This window comes from Perognathus longimembris, chromosome 9 (genome assembly GCF_023159225.1).
Source record: "Perognathus longimembris pacificus isolate PPM17 chromosome 9, ASM2315922v1, whole genome shotgun sequence".
NCBI classification, from domain to species: Eukaryota; Metazoa; Chordata; class Mammalia; order Rodentia; family Heteromyidae; genus Perognathus; species Perognathus longimembris.
In genome coordinates this window covers 30,737,868-30,759,848 of record NC_063169.1, presented here as the reverse complement: position 1 = coordinate 30,759,848, position 21,981 = coordinate 30,737,868, and positions in this window count along the sequence as shown.

The following is a 21,981-nucleotide window of genomic DNA, read 5'->3' as shown; positions in this document are numbered from 1 at the left end:
AGTCTACTTCACAAGCTCTGGAGTCCCATGCTAGGAATTTATTTCTACCTTCACTCTTAAGAGAACTGACTACAAGAGGATATGGTCTGATTTTTGTTGATGTTATTGTTTTCTTGCTTTGCTTGAAATGGTTTTAATACTAGATGTGAGATGGGAATTTATAATTACTTATGACAAATAACCATAACTGTTGTCATAGCAAAATATCAACTTGAAGTCTCGTTATGGGTTACTAGTTTTCAATACTAAGCAGTCCTAGTCACCATCTCACTCCTTCATAAATACCTTGTTGAAAACCTTGAATGTTCTAGTCATTCCTTGTTTATAAATCAACTGTAGACAAGGTCTTTGCTTTATCTTGGAATTGTATCCAAAGCATTATAATACTTCCTTTTACATAGATGTTCAATAAATATTGGCTGTATAAAATGTAGCATAAATAAAAATACATACATAAAATAATTATGAAATTATAATCTAAGAGATAATTCACAATTCTATTATTTCCAAATTTCTCAATTTATAAGGACAGAATCTGGCCAACTCTATGAAGTGGGAATTTTATGATTAAGTAGTTTTTTAAAAATTAGTGTAGCAATTTCTTTATTTAGATCATTTAGGTTAGGAGCTATAGTCAACTTTAAATGTGATCTTAAATCTGAGATTTTTAGTTAACATTTCTAAAACAACCAAACCAATTTTAAGTTAGTGTAAATCCATCTATAATCTTTAAAGATAAATAGTGTTTGTATTATTTAAGGTGGAGTGCTGGACTAAGGGAGACAAGCCTGGTAATTTGTAGAAAAGAAGCATGAACTCTTTGCTGAAAAATAAAAAAGACTTTATAGTTGTTATGCTAAGGGAATCATACTTTGAATTCATGATGATAATGAGTCTGACCATACTGAATTATCAGGGTGAGTTGAGATATATCCTATTGGTAGAGTAACTACGTACCATGCAAGAGGCTATGGACTCAAGTCTCAATAGTTAAAAAAATTCAACCTAAATGAAAATCAAATTCATGTCTTAAATAATAGCTAGGTTAGAATCAGTTCTGATATCATATACACCAGTTAATGTTTAAGTAGCTAACATTGTTCTAAATAAACCTCTGTAAAACTATTACTTTTTGTTTGTTTGTTTTTGATATCCAAGACTGGGACTCAAGCTTGGTATATGACACTTTCACTAATTGGCTTAGTGCTCTTACCCACTGAACCATGCCACCAACCCCTTGTAAAATGGTTAAAGTCATACTTTTCTATCCATGAGGCTGTATGTTCAGTTAACAAAGCTTTTGGCTAATTCACTTGTCTCATAGACACAATAATGTGGTCATAAAAAGTAAGTACAAGAAATCTTAACTATGAAAAAGAAGTGCTTATTTTCTTTAATGATAAAGAATATCCAAATGCCAAAATACATTGAGATATCCCTGATGGCTGTACTGTAGTGCTTCAAGGTTTGGGCATTTCTTCTTTTTATGTGTAACATGTTCCCAATACAAGTCAGGAGATATCTTCTCATTCTTTTCCATTTCTCTTTAATGCTAAGTCCCACAGGTTGTTGGGAATAAATAATCACGCCTATTTCTTGGCATAAGAATGTCCATTCATTCACCAAGTATTCAGTTTCACTTCTACCATTAGCAGGCTCTCTTTGTGCTTGAAAACGTAGCTTGTATGTCTCCTCAACTTCAGCTGCATCCCAGCTGTGTTTATTAAACGAAGCTTTCACATTGTCTGGCCCTTTGTTTTCTGTTCCATCGGTTTCTGTTTCTGGCTTTTTGCTCCATATCCTAGTGAATGTACCCATATTTTTACTGACAGTAGACTTCTTTAAAAAAATATATCTTTCCCTGATGATAGCAGTTAACATTCCTTTAAAAGCTTACATTTCACCTCCATTCCCTTGTTCACATTTCAACTACATAAAATTGGGTGATTTGAAACGATTTTAGCAGCTACTCACTCAGATATAATTCCTTATGACTTGTGATGGTTTTGAATCCTTGGCAACTCTTTTCTATGCCATGAAGCATCCTGTAAAGGAAGAATTGTTAAGAATTGCAAGCACAGAGTAATGCCCTAAAGAACAAAGTGAACACACTTTACTTCAAGAAGAATAAAGTAGAATTTCTCAGGTACTTACCAAGGCTTCTCCTTTACTTCAGGTAGAAATAGGACTAGTGTGGAGAAAACATATAGAGAACTTAGAGTTAGAGCTTAGGAACTTTCCTGGTGTGGACATTCTTTTTCTTATAAAAAATATTACCTCTAGGAATCACTTTTATAGTAAAAACTAAAAATTAAATAAAAAATGAATTAAGTGAGAATACCCTGAAAAATATATTAATTCCCAATATTTCTGCCAGCATTAATAATGTTTATAATTTTATTTTAAGCTTGCTCAATTAAGAGAATAAATCAAATTCTCTCTTTGACTGAGAATCAAATTTAATTACAGGCAAGGAAGACATTTGGGTAACCACACTATTTAAACAAAAAATGCCATAAACATTAAAAATTATTTGGTAATTTCTGATTTTTCAGAATTAAACATATTTGTTTAAAGTTGTTGACTAGCCAAGTGAAGTGCTGTGTGCCATAATTTCAGCATTTAGAAGGCTGAGACAGGGGAACTACAAGTTTGAGGCCAACCTATGCTATAGAGTGAGTCGTCTAAAAATAAAAAAGAGCTGAATATAATATGGCCACTTATCTATGAAAAACTATATGAACAAGCCTATTCTAAGAGAAAATATTAACTTTAACTATTAATAGCAATTTCAATTTTGTGTTTTGGTTTTAATTTTACATTTGGCAATCCCGCCATATTATAATAGTTGTTAAGACACTGAAGACAAATGGCCTGGGTTCAAATCCTAGCTCTCCTACTTAGTTGCTAGCAGTTGATTTGGGGAAAAAAATTTCCAACTTTTCTGTGGTCATTTTCCTTTTATGAAAATGGGACTGTTAGTAGTACTTACTATATAGAGTAGTTTAAGGATTAAGTTAGTCAGCTCAGGTTAAGATTCTGGAACAATGTGTAGCAGAAGAGTGTTCTATAACTGTTAGCTGACATTAGCAGTTTATAGTTCTGCCACCACTCCACCTGCTTCATGGGCTACATAACTCAACATTGAATTGATATATGTGATGGGCCAGCAATATGAAATTTCAATTTTGATCCAGGAATCCTTTACTGACCCCCAACTACATGTTTAGAATTGCACAATACAGAAACAAACCACTTTATGGAAATGAACCCAATTTGAGGTACCTATACATGAAGAAAAGGAAGAAGAAGAGGAAGAGGAGAGGGAAAGGAGGAGAAGGAGGAAGAAGAAGAAGAAGGGAAGAAGATAACAAAAAAATTAAAATGAAACAGACAATGGTCGCAATATTAATTTGTTACATTAATAAATGAATAAAAACATCATGCTGATACTTTGGAAGCAGTAAAGGTAGAAGTCTAAGTGATAGAAAAAAACACATAATGGAAATATGGGAATAAAATGCTCTGTCATGGATACATGCCTTGGATGAAGACACCTTTGGCTTGATTTTAGCAATCTCTGATATCTCTGACATATTTCTAAGTTTCCTCAGCCTTCATCATCCTGTCCCTGTTGTCTCTGTGCCCTGCCTTGGACCCTCCTCTCACAGGAGGGGCACATGCCCAATGGAATAGTAAGGACAGCCTGAGGACTTGATAATTAGAGCTTTATACAATAGGCAGAGAAGCAAGGAAGAACCAAAGGAGGGAAAACAGTTTCCTCAGTTTTAGTGATCTAATAAAAGCAACATTGCAGGCCCTGTTTATGATGTCTAATTATTCATGTCTTTATTATTATTTTTATTTTATTTTTTATTTTTTTTCAAATTTTTATTATCAAACTGATGTACAGAGAGGTTATAGTTTCATAAGTTAGGCATTGGATACATTTCTTGTACTGTTTGTTACCTTGTCCCTCATACCCCCCTCCCTCCTCCCCCTTTCCCTTTCCCCCCCTGAGGTGTTCAGTTCACTTACACCAAACAGTTTTGCAAGTATTGCTTTTGTAGTTGTCTTTTTTTACCTTGTGTCTCTCAATTTTGGTATTCCCTTTCAATTTCCTACTTCTAATACCAGTATACACGGTTATTCATGTCTTTAAACCATATCATTTGTAGTTATTGGACCTCAGCTTCCTCCTATGCAAAATGTATAGATTAAATTGAGAATCTGTAAAGTATCTAATGTTCATATTTCTGAAAATCTATTTTTAGAAAGCTAATTTCATGACATTAATGTTTGACAATGCTCAAGAAAATTACCTTTTCACCATTTTTAGGGGTAATTGTTGAATTCTGGTACCCTAAAATATTACAGGACAATCTGTGAAGAGAAACTACTGAGCTTATTTATGGTGTTAGGACCGCATTCTCTAAAGCATCTTGAAGTGAGAGGGGAATTTGGAATCTTGAAAGACATCTTGAGGTCAGATTTACATGGAGCCTTTCAATATGGAGGTGGAACTTATTAGGACTGGATTATTATCCTAACACAGATGTGGAGGATATATCAAGGTGAAGATCTGGAGGCATGGCAATCAAAATGTTAATTTGCTAGCTGGATTTCCATAGATTTCCCACTGGAGAGGTTGTCATAGGCTTTTGATCCAATTCCTATTTGCCTTATCTCCAGCTGATCTTATTCTCTAAGTTACTGAGACTAAGTCATCTAGAATATTTTCCTTGAAAATTTTTTTCCATCAAAAGTTATTTATTGTCAAAGTAATGTGCAGAAGGGTTACAGTTTCATATGTAAATCGGTGAATACATTTCTTATCAATCTTGCTACCTTCTTCTTCATTTTTCTCCTACTTTTCCTCCTTCCTAGTTCCCTACCACAAATTGTACAGTTGGTTTACATCATATTGTCTTGTAAGTGTTGCTGTTGCATTGGTTTGCCTTTTACCCTTTGTCTCTCCATTTTGGTGTTACCCTTAAGTGGTTTATCTTTGTTGTTATTTTCAATGTATCATATGAAATTAACCCTTTCCCTTCTGTCTTCCTTCCCCATGGTTTTACTCCTGATATCACTGTAAATGACTTTGGTACAGAGGGTATTGTAAGTAAATGAAATATTTTAATTTTAATCTTTGACCGTATTACTGCACTGTCTCTACCACATCTCTACTTCTCAGATAGAATCACTCTTGACACTGATTAAATAATAAATTTGCCAAGCCAGAAATCCTGATGCAAGTGCCTGAAGTTGAGTAGTTTGGGAAGCCATGATGGGACTGAGCACCCATCTTGTCCTCTCTGTCTGCTTCACTCCTACCTCCCCCTACTTCATTATGGGGATCTGATGACTTTCTCCATTAAAGACCTCTCTAGTTCAAATCTCTCTTCTCTGTTCCTCTATTACAGCTTTAGTTCTGGCCTTTGGGAACTTCTGTACCTCCAGTTTCATCCTTGTAATCTGAATTCCCACTCAGGTCCAACTGAGGACATTGGAAAATACTTCCTTTATATTCTTCCCTGACCTTTAATGTATCTCTATTTTAGGAAGGATGAAGGCCAAATCTTTAGAAAAGCCTCTTATTGGTCACTCTTTGATTATTCTTAAGACTTGAAATCATCTATTTTCATGTTATTGAACATCTAGCAGTTCATTATCAGGTAAATACTCTTTCTCATCTATGTTTTCTCTTCTTGAAACAATGCTTTATGATAGTCTCTTTAAAAAAATCTGAAGCTAGCTATCCTTTGAGACACAACCGAAATAAATTAGAACATAGTTATCTCAAAGTTAGTAAGAATACCATGGTTTTTGAATGCGTAATCCTCATGGATTTCTTTATTACTTTCATCCTGGATGTAATTTTCCATATGCTTGCCAAAGGAGTATTGTTTCACTGTAGAGGTGCAGATGTTGGTATATCAAATGTTAGTAGGCCTGAGTTCAATTCCCATTATTTCCCTATTAATGACAATATGATTGTTGATAGCTCTTTAAAATTTCCAAGCCTCAAGTTCTCATCTATGGAACTCAAGGTAAAGACAGAGAATTAAGTATTGTCATAGGAGAAATTTGTTGATACCAGATCTACAACTAGGATTCTAGAATCTTCATAAAAGTTAATGGTTTATAGTCCATATCAGAACATTTTTAAGAATAAAAGAGGTTATTATTAAAAACCAAGGCTGTGACATGGTTATCCTTTGTACAGGAGGTACTAGCTAAAAGACTTTCCCTTTGTGCAATGACAGAGCGATCTCACTATTTTTACTTATGCTATATGCAGTGGTTCACATGTGCTTTGTCATTAAGAAATACGTGTTGAAATTGAATCCCCACTGTGAGGTATTGGGAGGAATAGAAGCTTCATGGGGTTAGGTGTTGGGACCTTTGGGCCATGATGACATTAGATAAAGTCATTAGAGATTGAATCCTGCTGGCTCTTCAATAGAAGGGGGAGAGAACAGATACATACACATAAGTGCATCCTGTCTCTTGGCATACAATGTCCTGTACTGCTTTAGGGCTCTTTCAGCACAAAGGTCATCCATCACCTGTATGATCCCTTGATTTACCACCTCCAGATACTAACTCAAACACCCCCTTCCACAATATCTCCTTTACTCTGTCCTCAACAAGAGATTTGGCTGATGCTATTTCTTTTTTGTTTTGTTAGGTTTCACCAATAAGAGAAGGTCTCTTGTATATGCCTGGCTGCTAGGGTTCCCTCTGTCCTAGAAGGCACCCCTTCATGCTATTTATAAATGGTGAAATTCATGATGCTAATCTAATATGTTTTAGTCTACATGTCATTGTTCCAGCTCAGATTCACATATGTGCTGGTTTAATGACTTGTCAGTTTGTAGGACAATTAGTTACCAGGCCTCACTTTACTTATTCTTGTTCTTATTTTGAGAAGAATTCATATAGATGAGGCACGAGGGATACTTGCTTCTCACTATCACTCCTGTACTGTATATGATGGTCATTTTCTGATTGTTTATGAAACTCTGGGCTTCCTTTATAATGATATATTACAACTACATCTTTTCTTGTCCATCTCAGTCACTAAACTCTATGCTTCTTCAGAGAAAAAACTCAATTGAAAAATCTTATTGTCTTCAGAGTGTGATGTAGTGCCTGGCACATAAAATTCTTACATAAATGATTACATAATTATTGCATGCTAATGATCCTAAGAAATGTTTTACTTTTCAAGTATGCTTCAGTCATACGTTAAAGGGACATTCTGGTGGGATGAACTGCTACCCTGTGATCTAGGATTTATGGCTAGAGATACAGATATAAATATATATATATATAGATACATATGTATACATATGTATATATATGTGTCTATATGTATATATGTATATATATACATATATGTATATATATATTTGGCCAGTCCAGGGGCTTGGACTCAAGGCCTGAGCACTATCCCTGGCTTCTTTTTGCTCAAGGCTAGCATTCTGCCACTTGAACTACAGAGCCACTTCTAGCCATTTTCTGTATATGTGATGCTGGGGAATTGAAGGCCTGAGCACTATCCCTGGCTTCTTTTTGCTCAAGGCTAGCATTCTGCCACTTGAACTACAGAGCCACTTCTAGCCATTTTCTGTATATGTGATGCTGGGGAATTGAACCCAGGGTTTCATGTATGGGAGGCAAGTACTCGTGCCACTAGGCCATATTCCCAGCCCCAGATACCTAATTTTTTTTAGCTTATAAATAAGTCTGGCTAAATCATGAAAGTAAATAGAAACTTTCAGTAGATATAGGAGGATTAAGATGAGGGAGCACGGGTTCATCTGAGATGCCTTCAAATCCTTTGGTATTGAGTTGATAAACATCCTATTCCTTAAGAAAGCTTGTTTTCTTTCTTTCTTTTTTTTTTTTTACTGTTATTGCAAAGACAATGTACAGAGGGGATACAGTTACATAGGTCAGGTAATGAGTACATCTTTTTTGGAACAGGGTCATTTCTTCCCTCATTTTTCCTATTTTTCCCTCTTAAGCCCTCTCCCCTACATCTTGTATAGTTCATTTTCAACATATTGTCTAGTGATTATCTCCGCTACATTTGTTTACCCTCTGCCTCCACCATTTCTGTGCTCCCCTTACCTCCCCCAAACAGATAAACTTACATACAAGACAAAAGGTACAGAAAGCAAAAACAGTGACAAAGGAGAAAAATAAAATCAAAACCAAAATAACAAAAAAAAACCACACCCACTTTTGTTTTAACTTCTTGGAGTTCATTTAGATAAACATCTTTTTATATGATTGTATGCTATTGAGCTTTTGTGATCCTCTCCTAAGAATATCCTCCTTTGGTCTCACTGTGTGAGTATTTGGAATCCTGTATTCTTTATCAGGTCCAAGTGTATGTTGTTTTTTTGGTCTTTTACAATCCAGTGTGTTTACTAGTAGATTTATAGGCACATTCTACTTACCACAAATAAGGGAAACCATGCAACCTATGTTTCTTTGGATCTGGTTTGCATCACTTAAAATAATTAGTTTCAAGTCTTTCCATTTCCTTATGAATGTTATGGTATCATTCTTTCTGATAGAAGCATAGAAAACCATTGTATATCTATACCACATTTTCTTGTTCAGTTTGTCCACTGAGGATCATTTAGATTGATTCCATATCTTGGCCATGGCAAACAATAGTGCAATGAATATGGTTGTGCTGATAGTTTTAGTATGGCCTTGTTTGTGGTCATTTGGGCAAATGCCCAGAAGTGGGATTACTGGGTCATAGGAGAGCTCTATGTTTAGTCGTTTGAAGAACTTCCATATTGCTTTCCAGAGTGGTTGAACAAGTTTACATTCCCACCAACATTGTAGTAACATTGCCTTTTGGCCACATTCCTGCCAGCATCTGTTAGCATTAATTTTCTTGATAATGGTCATTCTAACTGGGGAACTGGGTAGAAACTCAATGTTGTTTAGATTTACATTTGTTTTATGGCCAGAGATGTTGACCATTTCTTCATGTATCTGTTGGTCATTCTTACCTCTTCTGAGGAGTTTCTCTTTAAGTATTCAACCCATTTATTAATTGGATTGTGGTTTCCTTAAGGGTTTATTTGGGGAGAGTTAATTTTTTGAGCTCTAAGTATATTTTAGATATAAGTTTGTTGTCTCTTGTTGAAGCTCTTCTGCCAATCTGTGAGCTTTCTATTTATCTTGCTAGCTATGTCCTTTACCATGCAGAAACTCTTCAGTTTGATGCAATCCCGTTTACCCAGTCTTTCTTTGATTTGTTGGATTCTGGATCTTGGGAAGTTTCAACCCTAATGTTTCCCTTAACCCATCATGTAATATTTTCATGGTACCTGACCTTACATTGAAGTCTGTGATATATAAAGATTTAACTTCAATTTTCTGCATAAATATAGCCAGTTCTATCAACGCCATTTTTTGAGGATGCTGTCTTTCTTCTAACCTGTATTTTTGGCTTCCTTATCAAATATTAGGTGGAAAACCTGGTCCCTAGCTCCTACTGAAAATATTCTTTTACTTTCTAAAACAGTTGGAGATATCATTGTGGGCATTTGCAAACATGAATGTTGGCACTGTAAGTATTTCAGTAAGGGAGTTAGCAGATAAAGAAAATGCAACATTAAAATAAGTGGTGGCTGGAGCTGGAGATATGGCCTAGTGGCAAGAGTGCCTGCCTCATATACATGAGGCCCTGGGTTCGATTCCCCAGCACCACATATACAGAAAATGGCCAGAAGTGGGGCTGTGGCTCAAGTGGCAGAGTGCTAGCCTTGAGCAAAAAGAAGCCAGGGATGGTGCTCAGGCCCTGAGTCCAAGGCCCAGGACTGGCCCAAAAAATAAAATAAAAAAAAATTAAAAAAAAATAAGTGGTGGAGACTCAGCTCAAGGAAAGCTTATAAAGTCAGCCAAGAAATGAGAAAGCCAGCTCTTGAAAATAAAGATCCAAGATCTAGAAAGGATGAATATTAAGGAATGGAAGTTGATCTAGGTGGTATATGCTGTTTCTGTAGTAAATCAGAACTTGGAGTCATTATCACAGTCAGATGCAATTGCAGCTACTGGGGAGACTATGGTCAATGGGATTAGTAACACAGGATTATGGCAATTTGGGTTTCTAAACCAAAGCCAAGAGACACCTTTCTGACTCATATCAAGACAGTTAAGATCACAACTATAGTGTAAAATCAAAGATATATAGCAAGTACTGCTATGGTCTTTCTTGAAAAGTGCAGTACCTTGAGCTGCTACTGAAGAATGCTGAAAAATGCTACTGTAAGTAAACTGAGGAGTTGTGAGGAAAGTGATGGGAGAAACAGGTAACAGACAAGAGAAGGTAATGTTTAAGTTGGACATCATAATGAACAAGTGACTCAGCCCTCTCCACACTTCTTTATGGCAGTGTCTGGTAGGATCTGGCATTCTCATACCTTCATTAAGAACTTGGGCAAAGGAAAAGGAGACCAGACCACAAACTTGCTTTTATTAACAAAGGTTTTTTTTCAGTGTTTTTAATCTTTTAATTTTATTGTACAGGTGATGTACAGAGGAGTCAGTTATATTAGTCAAGTAATGAGTACATTTCTTTGAGAGATGACACTATTCACCACCACCACCATCATCATTAACAAAGAACAGGAGTGAAAAACCTACTCACCAAATAAGAGATCAGATTCAAGTGACATCAATCACTTTGTATGTATATGCACATATGTTTCACAGGAGGTTAATCTATAAACCTGTGTAGCTGATGGCTTGACATCGCAATATTTGATATATGGTATGTGTATGTACATATGTATGTCATATGCAAATGTATGTATATACCAAATATTGGTATATGTATGCACATAAAATGTATGTACACACACAACATCCTCCGTACAGAGGACTCTAATATGAAAGAACTCTTCCTTCTCCCATAAGATTGTGTCATTGACAAAGAACTTACCCTTCTCTCCCTCTCTCTTCCTCTGTCTCTCTCTTGTTGTCTCTCTCATATATACACTACACTACACACACACACACACACACACACACACACACACATTCCCACTTACAGTCACTTAAAAGTCAGACCAATAAAGACCTTAATTCTGGCCAAGGTGAAAGAAAGCCTTGGCTCAGACCACCTGGGGCTCTATTATGCCAAGAACACTTGATCTTGGATTTATCTTCCTGAAATAAATGTCATTTTCTTTCTCTGTCTGAAGAGATTAGTATTAAGCAACAGCCCCTGGACTCTTGAACATGTATGTGGATGAGTTCTTCCTAATTGGCAAGTGCTCATATTTGAGCATGTCACCTGTGCCAGTAAGGCTCCCATGCCTTAGTAGCACAACTCTACAAATAAGCAAAGCTTTGAGTTCTTGAGGGAAATGCAGCTTATATAGCACTTAGGAGTACTCAAAGAGCCTCTGTTTCCTCTCTGTACTCATGTGGTTTCATGAGAAGACCAAGATTGTTTTATTGCCCCAGGATGCCGGGAAATTTTCATTTGGCTCCTTCAGATCTTTGGGATAAAAGAGGGATGGTAAGAAAAAGAATTCCCTTTGCTGTCTTAGGTTTCTGTTCTCCAGGAAAATCTGTTATGTTTTTTTATGTCAAATACTCTATCGTTTATTTTTCACTTTGCTGACTGTATAATTTTACACCTTCAGTCTCCACTTTTTCAAAGGAATAACTTTTCTCTGGCTCTTCCTGTTTCAGATTATTTCATACGATTCTACTTTTGGATAAAATGCAGGTAGTGTCTTTCATGCATTTTAAATTTATTTTGTATTTGTTTGGCCTGTCCTGGGGTTTGGACTCAGGGCCTGAGTACTGTTCCTGGCTTCTTTTTACTCAAGGCTAGTACTCTGCCACTTGAACCACAGAGCCACTTCTGGCCGTTTTCTAGATATGTGGTGCTGGAGAATTGAACCCAGGGCTTCATGTAAGGGCGAGCTCTTTTGCCACTAGGCCATATTCCCAGCCCGTTTTAAATTTATTGACTGCACATTTCTTCAAATTCTGAGAAATGAGTCATCTAAGTATGTTTTGACTAGAAATTATAATCATAACTTAAAACAAAGTATTGCCAGGCACTGTTGACTCACCACTATAATCCTAGCTACTCCAGAGGCTGAGATTTGAGGATCTCAGTTCAAAGCTAGCCTGAGCAGAAAACTCGGTGAGACTCTTAAAAAGCCAGAAGTGGAGGTGGGAATCAAGTGATAAAAAGCCAGCCTTGAGCAAAAAAGTGAGAATGGAAGGCTCTGAGTTCAAGCTCCAGTATCAGCACAAAAAAGAGACAAAAAACTAACAAAGTACATACATTGTCTAGTATACTTTAGATGTTTTTGAGGTGTAGATCAGTAGAGTAGGTTTGAATTGACCAGTTTTCTAGTTTTATGAACAAGAGGTCCTGTGTCCCTCTGTAGCATGGTATCTCTTGTCTCTATCACCTTCATATCATTTAATCTTTCTTAACAGAAAATGATAGCTAACAACTCTTGTTTTTTTCTCTCTCTCTCCACTAGAATGAAATTGCACACACACAAAAATTAACTATTGACTTTCATTTCTGATATACTTCTTGTGCTCATGAACTATAAAGAATGCCCAAATACTCCTACAAAAGGAGGGGTAGCTTATCTGTGTATTGAAAACCGAATGTACATTGGAAATTTAATCAGTTCAAAAATTCTATTCTATCACTGTATAAGCCCTCATCTTGAATGGTTATGACTCAATATTCTAATAAAATATTTCATCAATTCAATAAGCAGTGGCAAAGATAGTACTTGCTTCTCCCTTCCTCTGCATAGAGACCTCTAATGTTAGAATTATACACATGAAATTAGTTCTCAGTAATATACATATATATGTATGTATATTCTGACAATAGATATTTTCTAATAATTCTACAAGAATATATGATTTGGGAACTGTATGTATTAAATGATCTTCTAAAGTACATCTAAATTTCACAAAATGAAAAACAATTTTCTCTCCTTTTTGTAAAAATTAGAATGTTATAAGATGTCTAAGGTATATAAGAAAATGTGCAGAGTTTTAACACCAGTCTCATTTTTAGGTTAAAGCTAGTATTCTCTGATTTGAACTTTTCTTCTCCCTTTGAATGGCTTCCATTATTTTTAATGTCCTTTGACTACCCAGTTCTCTAAGTCACATTGGTGACTTTCTTTGAATCACATTTATAATGGTGGACTGTTTTCCATGAAATATGTGACATTTTTACAGCTTTAAAAAGTGCCCACAATGTTAAACAGCTAGCAACCCAATGTGAAAACATCTAATAGTCTCATATTAAACAAAAATTTGAAAATTTTTGCCTAGTGGAACTTATTCATTGTAGGAGTGGATGGTAGAAGGAAAATTTCAGCAGACTTTCGTCATAAACATAGTTTTAAGGAGGCACTGAATAAGAATGAGAATAGCAGATCTGTTTAATTGACATGATACACACATTACTATCTGTATTTGCCAGGATAGCACTCACATTGTGAATTTTGACAGACAGAATTGGTAAGAATTCAATGCACCATTTAGATATTGTTTGAAGATGATCCTCCTTTTATAAAAGCATTTACCCAAATCGTACCTTTTGATCCAGAAATTCTGCTATGTAAACATTCCAGAGACTTTGAAATGAAAATTGTTTCCATAAAGCAACATTTGGGAGAGAGGAAGGATCTTAGGGGAAAATATCCCTTAAAATCTTTGCCAAAGTGAGTGGCTGTTCAAACTGAAAACCCTCAGGTAGTTGAGTATCTTCAAGCTGGTTTTCTGCCCATATATTTTTATATATCTTATTGAAATAATCTTAAGTCATGCTCTAACATTTATCTTACCATTTGTTTGAAGAATTAAGTGTAGAAACATAGGTAGAACATTTTCATTAAACGTAGGGACACAGTCTTCCACATCTACTGCAGATAGTTTTAAGTTTTGTGTATGTGTATGTATTGGTGTTTTAGTGTGAGTGTGTCATGTTGTGTGTGTACATGGGCACACAGTAGTGGGCAAATTAAATATCTTAATAATAATTTCACTTTTAAGTTACAATAAGTGTAGAAGTCATTTGTATAAACTTCCTTGTATGTGCATAGGCATGCACACACACATACAGACACACACATAGAGAGACTGAAAGACAAACACACACCTTCTAACCCTGACAGATTTACCTGTGGTCTTGTGGTGGTGGGGGGGAGTGTGTAAAATTTTCATCAGGTTATGGGATTAAGCTTAACCTTACCTTTTCATGTTAAGCATTTGTTCTGACATACTTTACCCCTTCCAACCTTGTCAGATTTTTTTTATTCCATTTTTATAGGACAGCTTTGACTCTGCACTAAACCATGCCACTAACACGTTACTTAATCTAACTGGCACATTGTAAAATTTTACACATGCGCTCATCCAGATAATTACACAATTAATTTTCACTTAGTTCAGCTGAAATGGGGATAATGAAATTTCCACTGGTGTACTGTTACATCCAGGGGCCAAAGGTCAGTTTCCTGTTTGGATAAGGGTGAGTTTAAAGAGGATTTCTGACAGTCTCCTTACTTCAAGTAGTTCTAAAAACATTGCAATGGAATTTCAATTTACAGCTTGGCTCAATGAAAGGAGCAGATGTTGGGAGTGTGCCACCAGCATGCAAGGACTGCTTTCCACACAGGTGTGCAAAGAAAACCTTCAGCTCCAGCTTAAAGACATGTCATTTCTACCTTCCATTCTGTAGTGAAAAGCTAGCTGACAGATACCTGGACTTCATTTTTCTCTTAAGATTTAGGAATCTTCGAAGTCATGATCTTAACGAAAAGTTTGCAGGTGACACTGCCTTTAAAGCTAGAAGTTAATCCTGGAGTTGGAGGAGATGTCAATTCATATGCTTGTGACATTTTTTCATAGTGCAGAAGTTTACCATTGGGCTTTCTTAATGGTAAAAGTGGAGAAATTTACTTTGAAATAAAAGATAAATCTTAATCTTTCCTCAAGGGTTTACTTTGTTTCGTCATAATTTCAAGGTTTACACATCTTATCCTTAGTACTCATTGAGTATATTATAAACAGCAGTGAAAGATGCCCAGCAACAAAACTATACTTATCATAAGTAATCCATTTTCTTAAAAATTTTCTTTTCACCAAAAAGTCAGACATACTACTAAAATTGTTATTTCTCAGAAAGAAACTTGATTCTAACAGAAGTCTGTTTTTTTGTTAAATCCCAATGCATGTAAAATGTTGATTGTCTGGTGAGTGATAGAAAAGCCTGAAGGGAGCAGCATATGCTAATTGATAAAACCTCACCAGGTACTTTGATGTCAATTCCTGTCTAGGTTAACATTAGGGTATATACTTGCTTTCATAACTGCATCCAAATGACTTGAACAATATCATGCAAAGGAAATGGACCAGATGTTTACCTGTATAGAAGAGAACTTACTAAAGAGAATGGTAGAAAACATACTATATTCTTATTACAGTAAAAAATGTTTTGCTCTTCTTCTAAGTGATAAAAAACCTTAGATATTAAAACTTCAAACAGCTGATTGTTGGTGGCTCCTGCCTGTAATCGTAGCTACTCAAAAGGCTGAAATCTGATAGGCCAGCCAGGCAGGAAAGTCTGTGAGACTCTTCAGTTCTGGAAGTAGAGCTGTGACTCAAGTGGTTGTGTGCTAGCTTTGAGTATGAAAGCTCAAGGATACTGTCTAGGCCCTGACTTCAATACCCAGGACCTCACACACCACCCTTCCCTCCACAAACTGTAAGAAAACAGGTTTTAGATTATGATAACAATTAACTCCATACTTTCTAATAAAATAATTTCTCCAAAAATAGGTGAATCTCGTAGAAATACGATATTGAGGAAAAAAGGCAAACCCATCCAGGCAAAGCATGGTGTCATTTTTCTGGCATCTACAAGGTAGAAAGCTAGACTCTGCCTTTCTTGTGATTGTATTTTCTGAACTATTTTTTTTCAATGAACTTTTCACTGACTATCCTGCTGTGACATTGTAAATCACAGTGTCTCCTTCCCTATTTGGACCTCATTCTTCTGTATTTCTCCCTCCAATCTGATTTACTTTTCTTTCCTCATAGCAGTTCTCATATTCAGACATGCTGGAAAATTTACATGTGCTCTTATATTCATTATTTATTTCCTCCAGTGCCACTCCATCTCAAGCACCTACGATGTGCTGAATTATTGGGCGGATGAAGTAGTTCTGTAGGCTAGGTGCAGTTCTCTTTCACTTCTAGCAGCAACTACAGAAACAAGAGTCCCTGACAGATAGGAAACTCATTATTATGGATCACTGAGTAAATAACCAGGTTTAGTTATTCTGCTATAAAAGCAGACTACACACAATGGCTCAATGGCCTATGAACATACAACCATATAAAATGATGCTTACTAAGATGAACTCCAAGAAATGAAAACAAAATATTTTTTATTGTACTGTTCTCAGTTATTTCTTTTTACTTTCTTTTTTTCTCCTTTGGTTTATTCCCTGGTGTCACTGTTTTTTAATTTCTGCACCCTTTGTTTTGTATCTAAGTTTAGCTGGTTTGGGGAGGGAAAGGGGAATCACAGAAATGGTGGGACAAAGGGTGAAATAATGCAACAGTGATACTCACTAGACACTATGTTGGAAATGAACTTTATAACTTGGGGTGGAGAGGAGACGGGGGTGAGGTAGGGTGGGGAAGTGGGAGAAAATGAGGGAGGGGATAACACTGTTCAAAAAGAAATGCATTCATCACCTTATTTATGTAACTACAGCCCCCTGTACATCACCTTTGCAACTAAATTTAAATAAAAAATAAATAAAAGCAGGCTACAAGCATAGGGTATTCTAGGAAGGCTAGCCACTCTATCACCAATAAGTGACAACCTCCAGAACAGTAGGAAATAACCTTTCCATCTGCAGGTAACTAACTCTTTTAGGTTGACAGAAGACATGAATCAAGACTTGGGAGGGACAATTTAAATTATAAGCATGGATCACACAGTTCCATACTTTTGTGAAAAATATCATAATATCTTGGTTTTCAAGTGCATAAGTGAACAGAGTGAACACATCCCTGGAAAAAAGTGAGGTTTCATGTTAATCTTTCTTTTGTACTAGGAACGATTTTCTATGTATAATCCTGAATCATTAATTAGATTTATATGATATTTAAGTTGCTGATGAACAAATTAGAGGCATGAAAAAGCAACTATGTCAGAATGGGGGAGAGACTTTTATAACTTCATCTGAATAAATATACTATGTGATATTTTTTCCAGATTTAATGAATATAAGCATGTCATAAGTCTCATTTTTAAATAAAAACAATGTATGCTTTCTTGTAAATTCCAATTTCTCATGTTGCTTTAATGACTGTAGATGATAACATCAATTTGAAATAATTTAAAATTTTTATTGAAATAAAGTAAATTTGAAATAAAATCAAATAAAAATTTGATGCCTGTGTTCTACCTCCTACACTATTTCTGAATGCTTTGCATTTTATTGTAATTACTGCCTTTCTAGAGAATTCTCCAGTCAATTTGGGCTCAGCCAGTTCTATATGAGAGTATGGATGTCAATTAGAGTCACTTCCTCCATTAGACTGTGATTCTTAACACTTTTTTCTCTCTAACACTCATATCCTATATACTTGACTGATTTCATTCCTTTGTCCACTGGCAATTTATGCCTAGCTATAGTCAACTTTCACTTATTGCCTTGGTGTCAATTCTTAACCAGTATCCCTGGAAAGATAGAGCCATAAAAATTTCAACTATTTGATACCCTCCTACTTTTCTCAATTAGTATCTTGATCACTGATTTTTCCCTATTTATTCCCTAAGATCATTGAGGTTTTTGAGATCACATTTTCAACTTCCCTTGGCATTCTATATATAGAGACAAGTCTTGAGGGAATTTAGACAAGAGGGAAAAACATCACTTATAAATGAACAGAGCTTCAGGGTCTCTGCTCTTTATATATTACTGAAAACTGGGTGATGGATTTGCAATCCCCATGGCCTTTATCTGTCACTTCTTAATAAAATCACTGCATTGCTTCCATATGTTCAGTTATTACACTTCCTCCATTTCGTTTTGGCCCTTGTCCATGCTCCATGACTGAGGATCTAGTGACTTTCCAATGGAATGTCAAAAACTGTGTGGAAATTGCCATATTGGGCACTAAGTCCCTCCTTGTTCATGACTGCACATCTTTACTAATAAAAATCACTCTATTGTATGGAATCATGATACCTCCAATTTTTCTTTGCAATTTTTGTCAAGACGCGAGAACATTGATTCATTTTTCTTAATTCAAATGAAAATGATAGCATTTAAAAATCATTAAATGCCTGGGACTCATGATGCCCATCAGATAGACACACAAGGTTCTCAAAACCTCTTGCTCATTATAGTAGATTCAGTAATGTTTCTCCAAAACTCATGCCTACTTGGCATCTGTATAACTTCTTGGAAAGAAAGTAGTTGCCCATGTAATCAGTTAAGGATTCAGATGAGAATATCTAATAGGAAACAAAGAAGAACAGACATGCACAGGCAGATATTTAAGTGCTGAATCAAACTTATAGCCTCTATCACGGTAAGTGGAAACACTTCTGTTGCTTTAAGAAATCCAGATTGTGGTGACATGTTACAGCAACTACAAGAAACTAGTAGTATATACTCTTCTCTTTTACCCTCTCCCTCCCTGTACCTGATCAAATAATAATATTCCTCTTCTCAGGTAGTTTCTATTCTCAGAGTTTTTTGAAGTCTTATCTCCATGTCTAAAGCCACATTTTAAAAGACGGACAAAGACATTTATCCAGAAATGGGTAAAAAGTCTGAATATTCAAGAAAGTTAAGGGAGATACAAGAGATGCCTGTATGTTTGTTTGCTTGTTTTTACATAATTGTAGTACAGAAGCAGAAACCACAACTTTATGTTATAATTTAGTTAATAGGTGTTGAAAAAATTCAAATACAAGAATGACACGTAAATATTAGCTATAGTTCCTAGTGACTTAGAATGTTATATTAAAACTGGCAAAGGCTAGATACTTGAAAAAACATGGCATTTTTTTTCACCAGGTGCCAGTGGCTCATGTCTGTAATCCTAACTACTCAGGAGACTGAGATCTGAGGATCATGGTTCAATACCAGCCCAGGCAGGAAAGTCTGTGATCTCTTATCTCCACTAAACTGCCATAAAAGCTAGAAGTTGTGCTGTGGCTCATATGATAGAGTACTAGCCTTGAGGGGGAAAAAAAGCAAAGAAAAAAAAGCTCAGGTACAGAGTTGAGGTGCCAAGTTCAAGCAGGACTGGCACACACACAAAAATTTCTTTTCATCAGAAAAGCAAGTTTTCATGTGAGATCATGAAATAGTCTTGCTGGAAGAAGTCCAGTAAAGATGAGATAACCAATGTCCAGATAATCTGTAAATAATTCAGGCATTGTTAACTAATTAAATGATGTCTGGATATATATATATCCTAAAACAGAAAATAAAGCATAAATACCAGTCATTTGAGTAATTGCTGTATGGACAAACAGCCCATACTGAGCTGGAAAAAAGATACAAGTAAAAAGCATCAAAGTTGCTTTTTATTTTAAATTTAGGTAGCTTTTCATAACCTTATTGCTCAAGGTCATTTAGTAATTAATATCACGGCCTGCTGCCTGCCTCACTGACCTTTCTGGCTACAGAGCATGGGGATTCCTAGGAACCCTGTGTGTCTACTAATAGCAACTTTGTTTAATGGCCCTTGGTTTGGTAGATCCCAATGGTTGATCCTATGGCTACCATAATCAACTTTTTTGGTGATCTCTGGGCTGGGATCCTATAATCTATTTTATTTTTATTAATTAGTATTTGCATTTTAAAGCTTTCTACATTCTAAAATGATAAGCTAAATCATCATTATTCTTGTTCAGCATTCCTAGGATTGAAAAAAACGTCATTATAAAAATCTCCAGAATCTTTTGATGTTTTCAGGTATTCCTCAGTTGCCCTGGATTTTAATATATGAGCAGCTGAAATTCAAGATGCTTTGTTCCATAGACCTCCAAATTAGTGACTTCTTTCCCTTATTTTTGGAGGATTTTTACTAATGCCTAAACAAGATTTATACACACATACATACTCTTTATAACGACTTACAGAACTTGGAGGAGATACATCAAATTTATATTTCTGTTTAAGTATCCACATTTTTAGCCTCAGAACTGTCTAAACATCCAGATTTATTTTCCTTTTTGGCACTTCACTAATTTCATCAGTTCAGTTTCTTGATTAGAAATTCTCAATAAGGAACTCCCTAGGATATAGTAATAATTAACCTCAGAGAGACCCGTATCTCCACTATTTAGAAATGAAAAGTTTATAAAACTTCTATCACTTTTATGAAAAAAGAGGTCTTTCACATTTGAGTATTAGTTTTGTGGCTTTTACACATGGCAAATTAATTTTACTTTTATAATTAGGTGAGGTGTTCCAAATCTAAATTAACACTTTTGGCTTTACTTTGTGAGAATACCTACTCATTATTCTCTAGCAACTTAATGGCCATGCCATTCTATGAACCAAAATAGTTAATATAATCTGACATTTATGACTTCCACATAATATCAACTGCTAAAGTTTGAAAGGAGGTCTCTATTCCGAAAAAAATCTCAAACTAATAAGCATGCACTCAATATTAAAATACGGTCAGAGATCCTTTTCACTTTCATTACATATAATTTATGCCACTTGAATGTAGTTTAATAAGGTCATAAAAATGCCAGTTGTGGTATCTCATAATACTTTTTATAAACTGCTTTTACAGTCTCTCCTTTGTTCCAAAGTTCAAAGTGACAATTGAAATGCACAACTTGCTTAAGGGTTCTTGAAGTTGTCTCCTGGAAAAACTTCTGGTGAATATATATATGTATACATATGAAACATAGATTTTATAAAAATTTATATATTATCTACAAATAAGCATATAAATATGCTATTTGCTTTAGATACATTTTCTAAATGTAATATTGTTTACCAAAACCTTGTCAATTAATGAAAGACATTCCTTTTTTCCAGGTGTGTTTAGGTTGATAATTTTTCAATTATGAGAAAAAAACAGAATTCAAGAAAAGACTAGTTTTATGTTATTCCTCCTGCCTGACTCTTTTGTTAAGCTAAAATGAAAGTTTCCCAACACTTATTCCTCACTTGGTCAAACAATACTCTATGGTGCTCTTACAATGATGGCATTGTCAGCTTCCTATGACTTCATTCACTTGCTGACCACTGCCTTACTTCCTGCCTGAGGTAAATAGGGCTTTGCAAGCACTTCCCTCAAGTAATTTCAGAGGAGATAAATTAAATTATGATTGCAATGTAATATCGTGATAGTGCTAAAATATTTCCTTCATGTTTCAACTTGGAGCACAAGTTTCCAATCATATATAATTTTTCATTTGTGAGCTCAAACTTTTGGTTTTATTAAATTCTACAGCTGCACACAGTATTTATGCATTTGGTGACCAACCTTGATATACTATAATAATACTGAGCTAGGGTCTTTATATAGGAATACAGAAAATTTCAAAGATCACTAATGACTCAAACACAGAGATTCAATGAAATTTTCTTAAAAACATCAATTGAACAAAAGAATGAGCAAGTATTTAAGTTAGAGAGCCAATGTACAAATTGCTATTCCATCTTTGTTTTATCTTTCTGAAGACTTTTAGGTTTTATTTCTGCTATCAGTTAGAAGATTTATTCAGAAAGGCCACAACAAAGTGATTCCTATTTAATACTTAACTCCCATGTAAATGTTTCAGCTAACTTGATTTTTGGTGACTATGTAGTTATTATTTAGAATTGTTTATTTGTCTTGCTAACAGTAACAACAACAGAAGAGCACAGTATTTATACTACA